Source organism: Bos indicus x Bos taurus, chromosome 21 (genome assembly GCF_003369695.1).
Source record: "Bos indicus x Bos taurus breed Angus x Brahman F1 hybrid chromosome 21, Bos_hybrid_MaternalHap_v2.0, whole genome shotgun sequence".
NCBI lineage: Eukaryota > Metazoa > Chordata > Mammalia > Artiodactyla > Bovidae > Bos > Bos indicus x Bos taurus.
The window spans coordinates 18,156,765-18,175,970 of record NC_040096.1 but is presented as its reverse complement, the minus strand read 5'-3'; positions in this window follow the sequence as shown (position 1 = coordinate 18,175,970).

The window sequence follows — 19,206 nt, the reverse complement described above, 5'->3', positions numbered from 1 at the left end:
GTTCACTCTAGATGTTGAATCTTCTATGAGTTTGGTCAAATTAATAATGCCATGTGTGTGTGTGTGGTTAGCCAAGTCCAAATTTCTGTGAATCTTTGGACTGTAGCCCACCAGGCTTCACTCTCCATGAAATTTTCCAGGCACGAATACTGGAGTATTCATCATTTCCTACACCAGGGGATCTTCTTGACCCAGGGATCAAACCCATGTCTCCTGCACAGGCAGGTGGATTCTTTATCACTACTGCCACGTGTGAAGTGGAAACTGGCAAATTTTATTTTCTTGGGCTCCAAAATCACTGTAGACAGTGATGGTGACTGTAGCCACAAAATTAAAAGACACTTTCACCTTGGAAGAAAAGCCATGACAATTATAACAGTGTATTAAAAAGCAGAGGCATCACTTTGCCAACAAAGTCCATATAATCAAAGCTATGGTTTTTCCAGTAGCTTTGTATGAATGTGAGAGTTGGACCATAAGGAAGTCTGAGTACCAAAAAATTGATGCTTTCGAATTGCGGTAGTGAAGACTCTTGAGAGTCCCTTGGACTGCAAGGAGATCAAACCAGTCAATCCTAAAGGAAACCAGTCCTGAATATTCATTGGAAGGACTGATGATGAAGCTGAAGCTCCAATACTTTGGCCACCTGATGTGAAGAGCTGACTTATTGGAAAAGACACTGATGCTGGAAAAGATTGAGAGCAGGAGAAGGGGACAACAGAGGATGAGATGATTGGATGGTATAATCGATGCAATGGACATCATTAATAATATCATAGAGAGTAGTTTTACTTCCCTAAAAACCCTCTATGCTCCACTTACTCATCCTTCACTTCCCCTTTACCCCTTGCAACCACTGATTTTTTTCCCCCCATATTCATTCTTTTGCCTGGAATGTCATATTGTTGAAATTGTACAGTATATGGCCTTCTCAGACTGACTGCTTTCTCTTATCAATATGCATTTAAATTTCTTCCATGCCCTCTCATGACATGATGATTCATTTCTGTTTAGTGCTGAATAATATTTCATTGTCTGGATGTACCAGGGTTTATTCATCCTCTCACCTACTGAAGGGCATCCAGATGGCTTCTGAATTTAGGCAATTATTTACAAAGCTGCTATAAACATCCCTGTGCAGGTTCTTCTGTGGAGATACATTTTAACTCTTTGGGGTAAACATGCAGGGGCACAATTGAGGAATCACTCTGTGAGAGTACTAATTTTGTTAGAAATTACCAAATAAACTTCCAAAGTGACTGTACCATTTTAAATTCCCACCAACAGTATATGAGAATTCCTGTTGATCCACAACCTCATCAGCATTTGGTGTGGTTGGTGTTCTGGATTTTGGCCATTCTAATGGGTGTGAAGTGGTCTCCTTTTATTATGGTTTGCATTTCCCCGATGACCTATGAGGCAGAACATCTTTTATATAAAGCATACGCTCATGTGGCATCTGTATCTTCTTTAGCGAATGGTCTGTTAAGATCTCTGGCCCATTTTTTAAATACAGTTGGTTGTTTTCTACTTGTTGATTTTTCAATGTTCTTTGTATATTTCGGGTAAATGTACTTTACCAGATGTGTCTTTTGCAAACATTCTCTCCCAGATTGTGGCTTTCATGTGTCTTAATTTAACATTTGCAGAATGTGAGACATTGCGCCTGGTTTTGTCAGTTAGTGATGTCAGTAACAGTGGCAAAGAAACCAATGGAATCACAGGGAAGTGAAAAGACCATCCCAGGCCATCCAGCTCCACTGCTGTGAGAAGTTCCATTTTAGAAAGACAGAAATAGCTCATCTATTTTAAGAGGTTTTAGTAACTTCAGTGACATACATTGATATCTCCTGTCCTAAGTGAATGTTCTTTGTACTTCACTGCATCTGTGTAAGTCTTTGATGGGGAAACAGGCAAGACAGGATCCCATCTGGTTTGGACAAACCAGAATTCATCTTGAGAGGTCACCTCACCTGCCTGCGCAAGGAGGGAAGGACCGGATATAAGAAGTCAGCTCTAGGGACCTAAAGATCTATGTAACACTGCAAGCTGAATTTAGATATCCTGGGATCTTCTGCTTTACAGAAGTATAGGAAAAGGTGTCCAGAATTCGAATCATATCTCTGATCTTATCCCTTCTTTTAGCTATTCTCAAGACAGAAGTCCAGAGAAGGCAATGGCACCCCACTCCAGTACTCTTGCCTGGAAAATCCCATGGATGGAGGAGCCTGGTAGGCTGCAGTCCATGGGGTCACTAAGAGTCGGACACGACTGAGCGACTTCACTTTCACTTTTCACTTTCCTGCATTGGAGAAGGAAATGGCAACCCACTCCAGTGTTCTTGCCTGGAGAATCCCAGGGACAGGGGAGCCTGGTGGGCTGCCGTCTATGGGGTTGCACAGAGTCGGACACAACTGAAGTGACTTAGGAGTAGTAGTAGTAAGACAGAAGTCAAAATCCCTCCCTTGCTCATCATCCTGTGTGGCTTCCACCACATTCATTATGTCCAGATATTCTCCATGCCTCCATGATCCTGTGTAATCTCCTCAACCCCACACTTTCTGACTCATATCTTCTTCTTTCCCTTCACACCCTGTGTGGCCAAACATGCTTATCCCTGTTTGGGTCATTTGAATCTCCCAGTACATATGACAAGACCAATCCCCTCCTTGAGAGCTGCCCACCTCTACTCAAGTATTACCTTTTCAGAGATGGAGACCTCTTGCTGTTATACTACCTTAAGAGAGTACTCCACTATAGCTTTTTATCCTCTTGCCTTTTTTTAACCATCTAACATCATTTACCATATATCTGTTCATTCACTGGTTATCTGTTTGCTTCCGAAACTGTAGCCTAATGAGAGGGAGGGGATTTTGCTGTCTTCTTTCAGCTGATACATTCCCCCCAGCTGTTACAGTGACTGACACATAGTAGGTACTCAATAACCAGTTGTTCAGTGTATTGCTAAGTTAATTACAAGACATGGGACACATTTGCTAATAAAATTGACTAGTTTGTGTTTGCCCGACTTCATTAGTTTTGTATGATTCTAATGGAAAATTTTAAGAATTTCTACAACACTATAATGAATGTAAGAATGTTTTATTATTATCCCACCAGCAGTAATTTGCATTTAAGTACAGCCTCAGTGACAATTAAGTGGAGAACACCAGCACCCCAACTCCATCTGGGCTACTCTTAGAAAAGGAAATTGGACCAATCAACATAGACTCTGTCTTTCTTCATGACTGGAAAATGTATCCCTTTGCTCTGTGACCATCATCATCAGCTCTCCGACTCTGCTCTTACTGTAATATTGCTGCTAAAATATGATGTTTCTCTCAAAGCTCAAGGATAAAATTCTATTGAGACACCAGACTTTTGTGTGACTGCTTTGATAGACCATTCTAAGACATAATCTTATTTTATCTTTTTTCTAAAAATTCATCCTGTAGGCAGCTAGCTACTTATTACTGCACTGATACTCTAGGAATAGGAGCTTGTCACCTCAGAGCACCCATTAAGTCTTCTGCACCATTTTTCTGGGCTCTGTAGGTGGCTGAGTGGTAAAGAATCTGCTTCCCAATGCAGAAGACACAGGAGATTCAGATTCAATCCCTGGGTCAGGAAGATTCCCCTGCAAAGAGAATGGCAACCCACCCCAGCATTCTTGTCTGGGAAATCCCATGGACAGAGGAGCCTGGTCCATGAGGTCACAAAGAGTTGGACACGACTGAACACACATGCACCATCTTTCTAGATTCCACATATATATGTTAATATGACATGTTTTTCTCTTTCTGACTTACTTCATATGTGAAATCTAGAAACTATGGTACAGATGAACCTATTTGCAGGGCAGGAATAGATGCAGACATAGAGAGTGGACATAAGGACACAGGTGGGAGGGAAGGGGCGGGTGGGGCAACTGGGAAAGTAGCACTGACATGCATACAGGAGCGTGTGCAAAATGCACAGATGGTTGGAAGCTGCTGTGCAGCAGAGAGAGCTCAACTCCGTGCTCTGTGATGACCTAGAGGGTGGGATACGGGGGGTGTGGGAGGGAGGCTCGAAGTGGGGATGTATGTATACATTTAGCTGATTCACTTTGAGCAGCCGAGAGAAAAACACACTGTTCAGAACTATTGATTTCTGTCCATTTTTTTTTTAATGGTCAAAAGAGAGCTTAAGAAGAGGCAGGAGATAGAGATGAGATTTGCTCACCATTCAACTTCCTACCATATACTAATCTTGTGACCTTGGCCAACCCACTTAACCTTTCTGGACTTCATCTGGGTAGAGTACAACTTCATTTCCTTGGGGTCAAGAGGCTGACAGTTATCTTCCTTGGGACTTTTCCTATTCTAATTTCCATTATGTATTTGTCCTTGACCCATGGACCTGCTATTTAGCCCTTCTTAGTGACATCATTTTCAGGAAGTGATCCAGAGTAAAGCATTTTGCCACTAACTTGCTTTGGAAAAGAGATTGTAGTGTATCTTGATTTATCCTCTGGTTATATCAATTTGTTTACATGTCTAATGAGTAGAAGAAACCTCTCCTTTCTATGGCCTCACATGACCAACAGGTGAGTGACTTGCTTGGTGAAGGCTGAAAGGGCGTGAAGCCTTGAGACAATGGCATGCAGGTAGACTGACTGTGAAGACCCATCCGCAGAGTATCACTTTGTATCATCTCCTCTTGAATCTTCACACAGCGCCCACCCCCCTCCCCACTCCTACACACTTGCCATAGTGCAGAAGATTACTTACAATCTTACCTTCAGCTTAGGTGTAAACCCAATTCTGAAGGATCAGATTCCATTCAGTTAAAGAGGATGGATCTGATTTTTAGTTTGTTTCCAATTAAGTCCCAGGGAGGATATTTTTCATAACCTCATTAGTTGGGAAGAAGTAGCCCTTCGCCAGGCTTCTAGAAGACTTGGTTACCTGGATCTGAGAGGCAAACAGGGAGTGGAACTTCCTTCTCCAGCTTGATGCCCAAGTTTGTTCTGCACTCAGTACTGAGTGGATTAGTTCATTTCAATTAATATTTTCCCATGACATTGACTGATATCATATATAATCATGGTAACTATGATGTTGAACTTAATCTTAGTTTGATGATCTCTTTCTCCAAACTCTTTGCAGCCAAAAAAAAATTAGGCTAATTATATCTAGTCCCACCTTGATTCAGAAGAAAGATATGGGTTTTATGTTAGTGTTACTGGTACCCTGTAATTCAAATTGGGACTTGAACCTGCACAGCTGGGACTTGAACCCAGTCAAAACCCAGATTGGGATTTGAGGCCAGGACTCGACCCTGGCCAAAACTCATGGTCTTTTGACTGAGATCACACCCTGGTTTCAAGACTTAGTGAAACTCAGGTCTTGATGTCTCATCGCAGAAAGAATTCAGTGAGAGACAAAGTAATAGTTAAGAAGTGGATTTATTTAGAGAGAAACTCACTCCACAGAGTGTGCACTGTCTCAGAAGGTGAGCTGCTAAGTCACTTCAGTCGTGTCCGATTCTGTGCGACCCCATAGATGGCAGCCCACCAGGCTCCCCCGTCCCTGGGATTCTCCAGGCAAGAATAGTGGAGTGGGTTGCCATTTCCTTCTCCAATGCATGGAAGTGAAAATTGAAAGTGAAGTCGCTCAGTCGTGTCCGACTCTTAGCGACCCCATGGACTGCAGCCTACCAGGCTCTTCCATCCATGGGATTTTCCAGGCAAGAGTACTGGAGTGGGGTGCCATTTCCTTCTCCATCAGAAGGTGAGAATCGCCTCAAAATACGATGTAGTTGGTTTTTATGGGCAGGCTAATTTCATAGGCTAATGAGTGGGACAGTTATACTATTTCAGGGAAGGGTCAGATATTTCCAGGAATTGGGCCACTGCCCACATTTTGGTCTTTGATGGTCAGCCTTGGAACAGTCATAGCATTACCGGGTGTGTCACTCAGCATGCTGATGTGTTATGATAAACATTACTGGGGTTCAAGGTCTAGTGGAAGGCAACTCATCTGCCATCTTGGACCTGTTTATTTCTAATCAAATTATGTGGTGTCCTCAGGCTATTCCATTCTTTCAAAGGTTGTGCCCAGCCCCCTCTCCTCCTGTTTCATCACCATCTTGAAAGAAGACATTCAAGACCCTCTTGGTTTTTCTGTATGAATGGTGGTGGTGGGGATTTACATTTTTCCAGACCATCATATTTTGGATTATTAATGGAAGAAGTGTTGGTTGGGGTTAACAGCTGGAGACATGAATATCATTTTAAAGTGGACATTTTATGAGTAATTTGCTGATGGCTGGTGGTTAACTGGAGGCCATTCGGAGGACTCATCAGCAGTGAAGCAGCTTCCTGGTCCTAGCGATCTTTTCTCTCAAAGATTATTTTTATCTTATCCTTACACCCTTGTCTCTTCCATCCCTCTGATTCTGCACTTCTCCTTTCCTGGCCCTGCCATTTATCAGTCTCTGCAAATGGAGGCCAGAATCTTCTTATCTAAAGCCATTTAGAGACTATTTGTCAGTGTTTCCAGAGTGAGTCACTATCCACTGTCTATTTGGAGAAGAGAGAAGACATGGGCCCTCAGGGTGTAATTGAAATAATTTCATGGGGGTGGGGGACAAGCTGTTGGATTCTGGAAAATACCATGCTTCCTCATATAGATGATTTTAGTGATGGAATATAGCATCTTGTTCTTATGCAAAGCTAGGGTGGTGTTGAAGGCTTTAATGAGCCTAACAAAATGACAGTCTTGAAGTCCTGTCCAGTGTAGTTGTGCTTTATATAATATTGAGTACACAGGAAGTTCTCAATAGAGATATGCTGGATCAAATTGAAGGCATGATCAAAAGACTCATGGTCAAGAGACTCTCTGTATGTAGTCTTCTAGTTCCTTATCTTCTGAGACTCCAGATTCAGGCAAGGCTTAGCTTTGTTGTTTGTTGGAACTGTGTTTCAGGAAGTAAGGAAGGGAGTGCTTCTTAACCCAACACTAGGGTTCATCCTGACATTGAGGGCCATCCCTGCCCAATACTTAAGACATCATTATTACAGGTTATCTTTTAAAATACTTCAACATAACCTATAGTCACTTCCAAGTATTGTCTATGATCACTAAGAAACGAGGGGGTTTGTGGCATAGCAGGCTTGTTTTTGCTGTTCACCCCGTAAAATTGTGTCTGACCCTTTGCTACACCATGGACTGCAGCACACCAGGCCCCTCTGTTCTTCACTATCTCTCAGAGTTTGCTGTATTCATGTCCATTGAGCCAGTGATACTATCTAACCATCTCATCTTCTCCCACCCCTTTCCTTCTGCCTTTAATCTTTCCCAGCATCCACGCCTTTTCCTGTGAGGTGGCTTTTTGAATCAGGTGGCCAAAATAATGGAGTTTCAGTTTCAGCATCAGTCCTTCCAATGAATATCCAGGGTTGATTTCTTTAATATTGACTTCTTTAATCTCTTTGCAGTCCAAGGGACTCTCAAGAGTCTTATCCAGCACCAAATTTAAAAGCATCAATTCTTCAGTACTCAGTCTTGTTTATGGCCCAACTCTCACATCCATACATGACTACTAGAAAAATCATAGCTTTGACTTTATAGACCTTTGCCAGTGAAGTGATATTTCTGCTTTTTAATACATTGTCTAGGTTTGTGAGTGTTTTGTCAGAACTCTTCATGATGACCTATCCATCTTAGGGGACCCTGCGCAGCATGACTCATAGCTTCATTGAGTTATACAAGCCTCTGTGCTACGACAGTGCTGTGATACATGAAGGGGGACATAGGTAGTTGTGTGAAAAATATATCAGCTTTGAGGGAGAATATAAACCTTGTCATATTTACCAAATTTCAAAACCTCTCTAAAAAGAATGTACTAATATATTCTAGATATAGTCTGCTTTTGAATGGCATAGTATTGGGTTGGCCAAAAATTTCATTTGAGTTTTTCCACACAATCTTAAAGAAAACAGCAAACGTTTTGGCCAACCAAACATGGCCAATTTGTCATGTCAAACATTTAAGACATATAAATGTGTATCAGTGTTATGAATCTCTTTTTTTTAATGCAGTAAAAAAAATTAAATGAAGTTCTGTTGATGACAGATGTATTGCTTTCTTCTTTATTCATTGTAAATTTACTCATTGTCCTATTCTACAAAGGAAAAAGGAGAACAAAACTTTCAGCCCTAAGGAATAACCTTCCTTCTCTCCATGACTTCTTATCTTTACCACCAACTAGGTTGCATCTGGATATTGATTGTTCAGAATTTTGATGGAAGTTGTGAGCTAGGAGTAGTTTGGTCTAAAACGATAGTTTTGACTATATGGACCTTTGTTGGCAAAGTTCTGTCTCTGCTTTTAACTAAGCTGTCTAGGTTTGTCATAGCTTTTCTTCCAATGAGCAAGCATCTTTTACTTTCCTGGCAGCTGTCACCATTCACAGTGATTTTGGAGCTCAAGAAAATAAAATCTATCACTGTTTACACCTTTTCCGCATTTATTTGCCATAAAGTTATGGTGTGATCACTCACCTAGAGCTAGACATCCTGGTCTAGAATTCAGAGGTCCCCAAATGTTATACTAAGGGCATCCAATGTTATTTGATAGACCTTAGAAGATATCCTAGATACAAGTGTTAAATGAATAATTAGAAATATCTGTAAGGAAATAATTGCAGTAGTGTTGAAAAGAATGAATTGGATGATAAATAGGAAGAGAGGGACTTTCCTTGCAATCCAGTGGTTAAGACTTCACCTTCCAATGCAGTGGCTGTGGGTTGAATCCATCTTTGGGGACCTAAGATCTCACATGGTGTGTGGCCAAAGATAAAACCATAAAACAGAAGCAATAGTGCCGGGGAACAGCCCCGGCTGATCCAGGGTATTCGAAGGAGAGACGTCGTCGGCAAAGATCAGGAAACAATTGCTTAATTAAATGTTAATTAAGGATATAAAGAGTAATAGAATGAGGATAGCTCAGTGAGGAAATTCAGTAGAGAAAAGAGGCTGAATAATTCAGCCAGAAGGTAAGAGAAAGAACGACATGGTGAGACCAAGTTTCGGTGAACAAAGCCCGCACTTTATTTTCCAAAGTAGTTTTTATACCTTAAGTTATGCATAGAGGATAATGGGGGAAGGGGTAGAGTCATGCAGTAAGCCAGGCTTTCTTCCTGCAAACTTATCATATGCAAAAGTTTAGGTGATTTGCATCATCTTCTGGCCCAGAGGCCTTTTTCTCTAAAGGTGATTATTCTAAAGTCAGGTGCCAGCCTCCAAAAAGCATTAGATAAAGTTGCATTCCTACAGAGCAAAGGTGTGGTGGGCTATAACAAGAAAAAGAATTAACTCAAGGGTCCCAGGTTACAAACATTAAAGCTACTACTTACACCAATTATATTAATCAATACACTGCCAGGGACACAGCAGGTAAGGGATATGGAGACTTAGCAGCAAACATTGGCCCAACAAGTGAAAATCCCTTCACCAATACAATTTCTTATCAATCTTTCAACTGCTCAAAGGAATCTGTATTCAGACAGTTTAGAACATCTCATGCCTCTCACAGTTTGGAGGCTCTGAGCAATCACATGTGGCCAGAAAAACCTATTCAGGCAGGCTAGAGGACTTCCAAGGGACTTTGTAGGTTGAAACACTGTCACACCCAGGAATTATTAACTGGAGCTGTAAGCTAACTCTTTTTTCAGAGAAGTAGTGGGGGACAGCCCCCCGTAAAGTCAGAGGTGTAGGTGAAAGCACAAAGCAGAAAGTAGGCAGACTCTGGTTTTGGGGGTATATGCTTGAGAATTTCCAGGGGGACTCCTGAAGCTCAATCCCGCCTTTGCGTATGCTGAGCCTCCTTCCTCATGACCTTTGTCATGGGCAGGGTTCCTCACACTGGCTCCCGGCAGTGATAGAATTCCAGTTGAGCTATTCCAGATCCTGAAAGATGATGCTGTGGAAAGTGCTGCACTCAGTATGCAATATGCAATATGCAATATGCACTCAATATGCAATATGCCGGCTCCCGGCACAATAGTGTAACAAATTTAATAAAGACTTTAAAAATGGCCCACATTAAAAAAAATCTTAAAGATAAATAAATAAATTGGAAGACATTGAAAGTGGAAGCCACATTAGAAGGCAGTGGTCCAGGTAAGACAACTAAAAAAAAAATAACTGTGCTGTGACATTACAATGGAAAGGGGCACGAACACTGTCACGGAGTCTCTGTATTACAGCAACCCCAACGTGCAACACTAGAAATAGACACGAGCCTTTCCACACTGCTGCTAGCATAGTTAACAGTATTATTTGTTATAAAAATTATAATAATAGTAATGTCTGGTTACTTCCTGCGTACTTGCACTTTACTCAGCGCTTCATGTTTCTGAACTCCTGTCCTATTCTCAACCACTGCCCCAGGCAGTTGTTAAATCACTCAGTTCTATCTGACTCTTTGCAACTCCAGGGGCTGTAGCCCCACCAGGCTCCTCTGTCCATGGGGTTCTCCAGGCAAGGATACTGGAGTGGATTGCCATTTCCTACTCCAGAGAATTTTACTAACCTACGGATCAAACACGCGTCTCCTGCAAGTCTCCAACATTGTGGGCAGATTCTTTACTGCTCAGCCGCAGGGAAGCCCCAGCATTATCCTGTGTTTGTAGGTAAGGACATTGACACTTTATGAAACTAAGGAACTTGTCCAGTTCTCACAATAGGTAAAGAGCAGAGCTAGAATTTGAACATTAATCTCTATGACTTTCTAGCCCACTCTCTACATGATACACTATTCCTCATCTCTACCATCTAAAGTGATGCTCACAGAGATTAAGAAGTAAGTTTCTTCTAATATTTTGATAATTTCTACTTCTTATGCCCAGGGTTTCCCAGATGGCACTAGTGGTAAAGAATCCGCCTGCCAATGTAGGAGATGCAAGAGACAGCGATTCGATCCCTAGATTGGGAAGATTCCCTGGAGAAGGAGATGACACCGGACTCCAGTGTTCTTGCCTGGAAAACTCCATGGACAGAGGAGCCTGGCAGGCCACAGTCCAAAGGGTCACAAAGAGTCAGACACAACTGAGCAACTTAACACTAGCACTAGCATTCTTGCCTGGAGAATCCCATGGACAGAGGAGCCTTGTGGGCTTCAATCCCACAAAGAGTTGGACACAACTGAGTGACTGGGCACAGTTGTGTCCAAGCAGAAATATTTTAGAGGAAGTCCACCTATGTGTGCCAAAAGAAGGTAAACTGAAGAGATGAGCAGAGAAACTCTAATTAGCCTTCCAGAGTACTGATTCAACACCTCGTGTTCCTGAGCTTGTCACTGCTGATGGGATTACAATGAACAGACCAGATGGTTGAGGTTTTGGAGCCTCCTGGGTTGGACATTTCTGGTATTAGCTGAGAGACTGATGGTGGCCCAGACAGTAAAGAATTTGCCTGCAATGCAGGAGACCTGGGTTCGATCCCTGAGTTGGGAAGACCCCTGGAGAAGGGAATGGCAACCCACTCCAGTATTTTTGCCTGGAGAATCCCCATGGACAGAGGAGCCTGGCAGGCTACCGTCCATGGGACTGCAAAGAGTTGGACACAACTGAGCGACTAAATCTCGCACTCTCATTCTGTCAACTCACTGGCAATGGGGAAGCGTGGAAATTGATACCTTGGGGTAGACCCTGATATTGTGAAAGTCTCGGGTGAGAATGATGGCACCCTTGACTTAATTATTTATTTTTGGCTGTGCTGGGTGCTCATTGCTGCACATGGGCTTTCGGATTTTCTCTAGCTGCAGCAAGCGGGGGCCACTCGCTAGTTGTGGGGCACAGGCTTCTCGCGGTGACTTTTTTTGTTGCAGAGCACGGGCTTTAGGATGTGAGGGCTCAGCAGTTATGGCACACAGGCTTAGTTGTCCCATGACATGTGGGATCTTCCTGGATCAGGGGTCGAACTGGTGTCCCTTGTGTTGATGGGTGTATTCTTAACCACTTGACCACCAGGGAGGTCCTGCACTAACTGATTTTAATGTTGAATAGGAGGGATGGGTAAAGAGCATTACTTAGAAATATTCAACAGAGGGTGCTTTGGAATCACCTGAACCCAGGTTTCTATGCAAACAAAATAGCAACTAGCTGGGGCCAGTCCAGTTGATGGCTCCCGTGGGTAAGTACTGTTATGTGCGCATTGGAAGTCAGTAGAAGATGGAAATGTAGAGTTCTCAGAGCATTTCTGAGGAAGTATCTCATGTTAATGCATGCTTCAAAGTCTTAACTTCCCCAGGGAGAGATCTTTGCAGTGTTCGTGTCTTCCATTTAGGCATGAGGAATTACTTACCAGAAGTTTGCTGCTAACGAGAGCTTTGATTATATAGAGGAATTTTGTCCTTTTCGTGATAAAAATGCTCATTGCTGTGCATTAAATTAGCTGCAAAACATCCTCATTAACACCACCAATCTGGTAAATAACGTTTCTTAAGAAAATTGTCTTATTAATTAATAATTAGGGTCTCTGCTTAACGGCATGTTGGAATCTTGGTCTCATAAATGAGACTCCCCTCCCCAACTTGTTTTTTTTTTTTTTTCTCCTTTATGCTTGTGAAACTGGTAACATAAGAGAATAATAAAAATAAATATCTTAAGTGAATTGAGCTCAGCTCAGTTCTAAGCTTTTGTTCTAAGCTCTTTACTGCAGCTGGAGTTCCTCCTTGGTTCAATAACAGAATAAAGCAAATGCTTGTCTGGATCTTTACAGATGTTACAGATACATAAATGCTTCCAACTAAAGATGGCTTTAGACATCATTTAGTTCAGCCTCCTACTTATCCAGGGTGTGACTGTGCAATTTCTTCAGTGCACAGCTAGGCAATTTCTGATTGTTTGTATACAATTGGACTCTTTCACAACTTCATTCTGCTAATAATGTTGCCAGATCGGTCAGATTAACAGGAAGCTGTTCCTAATTTTGAGCCAAAAATGAGACTCCTTAAGTTCTACTTATTAGTCCTAAATGTGCCTCTGGCGTAAGTTCTACACCATGGGTCTCTCTGTTTCCCTTGATGGTGCTTCATCGAGTTGCAGGCAACTCTGCTATAGTCCTTTACTTTAGCAGTTTAGTCACTAAGTCATCTTGACTATTGTGACCCCAGGGACCATCGCCTGCCAAGCTCCTCTGTCCATGGGATTTTCCAAGCAAGAATACTGGAGTGGGTTGCCATTTCCTTCTCCAGTTTAAATTTAGTCCTTTACTCCAGTTTAAATTTAGCAGTTTATCTCTGTTTTTCTTGACATGATTCCTTTCCAAACAAATTTTGGTATTTTTTGGCTGTGCCATGCAGCATGTGGGATCTTAGTTCCCCTATCAGGGACTGAACACTTGACCCCTACATTGGAAGGGTGGGGTCCTAACTATGGGACCACCAGGGGAGTCAGTCCTTCAAGCAAATTTATTTTGAGGCTTTCTGTTTGGTAGCCTAGGGAAAGCCAAGATAAATGAAGCCCTGTCTTCATACTTCCATTTCTAAGGAAAATTAGAATGTCTTAGAATTTAGATACCTAAACACACAAAAAGGCTTCCAGTGTGGCTCAGTGGTAAAGAATCTGCCTGCAGTGCAGGAGATGCAGGCTAGATACCTGGGTCGGGAAGATTCCCCTGGAGGAGGAAATCACAACAGACTCCAGTATTCTTGACTGGGAAATCCCATGGACTGAAGAGCCTGGAGGGCTTCCATGGGGAGAGAGAAGAGTTAGACATGACTTAGTGACTAGACAACAAAAAAACACATAAAATGATACTTTCAAAGAGATACATGCAAAATGAAGAAAATAAAGTAGGGTAACGTGCCAGTGGGTGACTGAGGTGGGCAGGGAATGAAGCCAGTAGTTTTTGATAATAGAAGTGCTCTGAGGAAGCTGCTTTTACATTTAAACCTAGATTCCAAAAGGGATCCAACATACAAAATTCAGGAGGCAAAACATTACAACTGAAAGGAACAGAGGTATATTTATATGCACTAAGCAGAAATGGCATTCATGTAGTTGAATGGCTGAGGCCAAAGCTACTCTCCTCTGGATCAATTCTACTTTTTCACATTGGTCTTCAAGGGAGGGGTCAGATCTGAGCACAATGGGCTCTGACCAGGGCAGGTTATAGAAGTCTTACCCGTGGAGGTTTCACTTAGAAACCTTCCGGCACAGTTGACTCGTTTAAGCTGTGACGACTTTGACTCCCAGCACTCACATGAACTGCCCTCAAGCCAATCTCTCTACATCTGCATTTGTAAACTCAATCATTTTAATGAATATAGGCATTTTCATACTTTCCATTTTATTCTTATTATTTTGGTTAACACAGCATGTAACAACTTAAAGTATTTGAATTTTTTTTTTTCTGTCACAACTGTAGTTTACCCATCCAACCATAATCACATTTTATGTGATTCTATGCAAACCTTGGATGAAAATGTTCAATAAAACAGGACCACAGGTTGAGCCCCACAGCTCTGATCCAGATTCTAGAACCATCAACATGTTTCAGTGTGGATACTTAACCACTTAAATTGCCACTTAAATATTATGACATTTGAGTCTCAATCCAACCTTGTTTTTTTAAGTAGGTCATGAGGATGGTTCAGATGGTAAAGAATCTGCCTGCAATGCAGGAGACCTGGGTTCGATCCCTGGGGTGGGAGGATCCCCTGGAGAAGGGAATAGCTACCCACTGCAGTATTCTTGTCTGAAGAATCCCCATGGACAGGGGAGCCTGGTGGGCAACAGTCCATGGTGCTGCAGTCGGACACGCCTGAGCGACTAACACAGCACATGGGAGATTATTGTCCAACACAGTCCTGAATATAAGATAAAAGATTAACCATTAAATTTTTTTCAACTAAGTAACTAAATGGAAATTTTTTTAAAAAGAAAAAAAATGAATAAAAATAAGAATGAATGAATGAATGAAGGTAAGAACAAAAGAAAAAGAAAAAAGAAGGAAGGAACCGATTTAGCACCACTCACTATTAGAACATCTATGCAGTTTTATCTGATCTTTTTTTTAAATGCCCTCAAGCTACCCACATCCTAAAGCTTTGTAGAATCTTGATGTAGCCAATCTTACCTGCTTGTTTTATAGCAAAAAAAAAAAAAGTATCAGGTTTATGTTCTTCTCCCTGTTCTTTGTAAGGCTGGTTTTTCCTTATCTTTCAGCTTTCCACTTTGATCTCACCTCCACCAAGAGGACACATACAAGCCTTCTTTCTTTTTTTAAAATTAAGGTATAGTTGATTTACAATCTTGTGTTAGTTTTAGCTGTACACCTAGATGATTCAGGTATCTATCTATCTGTATATACTCTTCCAGATTCTTTTCCCTTATAGGTTATTAACAGATATTGAATATAAAATATTTAATACAGTACTCCTATATAGTGAGCTCCCCTGGTGGTTCAGTAGTAAAGAATCCATCTCCCAAGCAGGAGACCTCAGTTTGATCACCTGGTTGGGAAGATCCCCTGGAGAAGGAAACGGCAACTGGCTCTAGTATTCTTGCCTGGGAAATTCCATGGACAGAGAAGCCTGGCAGGTTACAGTCCATGGGAAAGAGTTGGACATGACCGAGCAACAGAACAAGTGCTATGTAGTGCTTTATAGTAGACACTTGGTTTTTATCTATTTTATATATAGTATTGTGTATATGTTAATTCCGAATTCCTAAGTTATCCCTCCCTGCCATTTCCTCTTTGGTAACCATAAGTTTCTGTTCTATATCTGTGGATCTATTTCTGTTTTGTAAATCAGTTCATTTGTAACTTAAAAAAAATTCCATATATAAGTGATATCATTTGTCTTTTTATGTCTGATTTTCTTCACTTATTATGATAATCTCTAGGTCCATTCATGTTGCTGTAGAAGGCATGCTTTTATCCTTTTTATGGCTGAGTAGTATTCTACTGTATGTATGTGCCACACCTTCTTTATCCTCTCATCTGTTGAAGGACACTGAAGTTGCTTCCATGTTTTGGCTCTCATAAATAGTACTGCTTTGAACACTGCTGCTGCTCCTCAGTTGCTTCAGTCATGTCCAACTCTTTGAGACCCTATGAACTGTAGCTTGCCAAGCTCCTCTGCCCATGAGATTTTCCCAGCAAGAATACTGGAGTGGGTTGCCATGCCTTCCTCCAGGGGATCTTCCCAACCCAGGGACTGAACCTGTATCTCTGCATTGCAGGATTCTTACTGCTGAGCCATTGGGGAAGCCCATGAACATTCGGGTACATGTATCTTTTTGTACTGTAGTTTTGTCTGGATGTGTACCCAGGAGTGGGATCCCTGCATACAGCCCCTCTTTTGAAAGTAAGTTCTGTTCAAAACACACTTTACGCTTTGTCTCAGCATCTTACTTGTTTCCTTCATTCTCCAAAATTCTCTATACACATATTTATTAAATTATACATGAAAATTTGTAAACTTATTAAATTACAATTTATCAGAATGGTTTTTATTTATTTATTTAATTTTGGATCTCTTTTCTGTCAGACAGTAAGTTCTGGGGGTGTTGGAATAGTTTCTGCTTTGTATAGCACTCTAATCCCACTGCCTGCTACTGTTGAATGAATAAAGCGAAGTTCAGTTGTGTTCATTTGCTCAGTCCTGTCTGACTTTTGCAGCCCCATGGACTGCAGCACTCCAGGCTTCCTTGTCCATCACCAACTCCCAGAGCTTGCTCAAACAGGAGTACCTAAATACAGGCATACCATACCAAAGACAATTTATGGGTTTTATAGGTAGAAAAGCCTGAGTTAAAATTCTAGCCCAACCAGTTACTAGCTGCATTCTTGTAGGCAAGTCACATCATCCTATTGATCCTATTGATTTAGGAGGAGATTCCTCCTACTAAAATTGGATTGTTCTGGTATCAAGCATGTGAAAACGCCTGGTAGTCAGTAGGTTCTTACTGATCCTAGTGTTCTTCCCTCTCATCCGTATGTCTTTTGACATAGCCTGTACTGTCCCTGAGTTCTCACAGGTTACCTCCTTTGTCTCATATCTATCTGTAGGCATTTTTTTTTATCAGTAGCCCTGGATGCTCCTTTTTTTTTTTTTTAATTTTTGTCTTTGAGTCTTTGACTTCCCCATATGCCTGTTTCACTATCTCGTCTTTCAAGAATCAGGTCATTTCAGATCAGTCTCTCAATTGTGTTCAACTCTTTGCCATCCCATGGACTGCAGCATGCCAGGCTTCTCTGTCCATCACCAATTCCCTGAGCTTATTCAAACTCATGTCCATTGAGTCGGTGCTGCCATCCAAACATTTCAACCTCTGTCATCCTCTTCTCCTCCCACCTTCAATCTTTCCTAGCACCAGGGTCTTTTCCAAAGTCAGTTCTTCACATCAAGTGGCCAAAGTATTGAAGTTTCAGCTTCCACATCAGTCCTTCCAATAAATATTCAGGACTGATTTCCTTTAGGATTGACTGGTTGGATCTCCTTGCAGTCCAAGGAACTCTCAAGAGTTTTCTCCAAAACCACAGTGCAAAAGCATCAATTCTTTAGTGCCCAGATTTCTTTATAGTTCAACTCTCACATCCGTACATGACTACTGGAAAAACCGTAGCTTTGACTAGATGGACCTTTGTTGGCAAAGTAATGCCTCTGCTTTTTAATATGCTGTCTAGGTTAGTCATAGCTTTTCTTCCAAGGAGAAGCATCTTTTAATTTCATGGGTGCAGTCACTATCTGCAGTGATTTTGGAGCCCCCCAAAATAAAGTCTCTCACTGTTTCCATTGTTTCCCTATCTGTTTGCCATGAAGTGATGGGACCAGATGCCATGATCTTAGTTTTCTGAATGTTGAGCTTTAAGCCAACTTTTTCATTCTCATCTTTCACTTTCAACAAGAGGCTTTTGAGTTCCTCTTCACTTTCTGCCATAAGGGTGGTGTCATCTGCATATCTGAGGCTATTGATATTTCTCCTGGCAATCTTGATTCCAGTTTGTGCTTCTTCCAGCCCAGCATTTCTCATGATGCACTCTGCATATAAGTTAAATAAGCAGGGTGACAATATACAGCCTTGACGTACTCCTTTCCCAATTTGGAACCAGTCTGTTGTTGCATGTCCAATTCTAATTGTTGCTTCTTGATCTGTATACAGATTTCTCAGGAGGCAGGTCAGGTGTTCTGGTATTCCCATCTCTTTCAGAATTTTCCACAGTTTGCTGTGATCCACACAGCCAAAGGCTTTAGCATAGTCAATAAAGCAAAAGTAGATGTTTTTCTGGAACTCTCTTGCTTTTTTTATGATCCAACAGATGTTGGAAATTTGATCTCTGGTTCCTCTGCCTTTTCTAAATCCAGCTTGAACATGTGGAATTTCATGGTTCAGGTACTGTTGAAGCCTGGCTTGGAGAATTTTGAGCATTACTTTACTAGCATGTGAGATGAGTGCAATTGTGCAGTAGTTTGGACATTCTTTGACATTGCTTTTCTTTGGGATTGGAATGCAAACTGAACTTTTCCAGTCCTGTGGCCAATATTAGCTTCTAATTTTCCATTTGTAGATCCATTTTTCCTCTGGAAACAATCCTTACATCCCCAACTTTATCAAGCATCATGACTTGCTAAGCAAGTGATTTAGATAACCAGGCCATATTTGTATGTTCGATGGCAAAGATATATTTATTGAGTAGTGAACTGATTTATTGAGGCATTCATTACATTTAGCTTACATGTCTTTTTTTCCCTAAGGCCATATTCAGATGCCTATTTCAAATGAGAAAATTCCAGATAGAGCAGAATTCTTGAAGAATTGTTTTTCTAAAACATGGAAGCATCCTTTGTTTTGATGAACTTAAAGTTTAGAATAAAAAAAAATAATCTTTTGAGATTATTTAATCCAATGTCCCCTACTTTTTAATAGGCAAAGAAACCAAAGTGAAAATGGATAAGTAACCTTACGTAGTATATGGAAAAAATCAAGACTATTTCCCAGATATCCAGGTTTTCGGTCAGTTCTCTGTCTTTGGCAATTAAGTACTAACGTTTACTGAACTATCACCGTGTGCCAGTTATCCTTTAACCTTTAAGATTAGGTTTGAAACATCATAATCTCCCTTTAACTTGTGTGGAACCTGAGGCTAAGGGCCATTGCTTAATTTGTCCCAGTTTTCCTTGCAGAGCTTGTAAGTTTGTAGTTGTC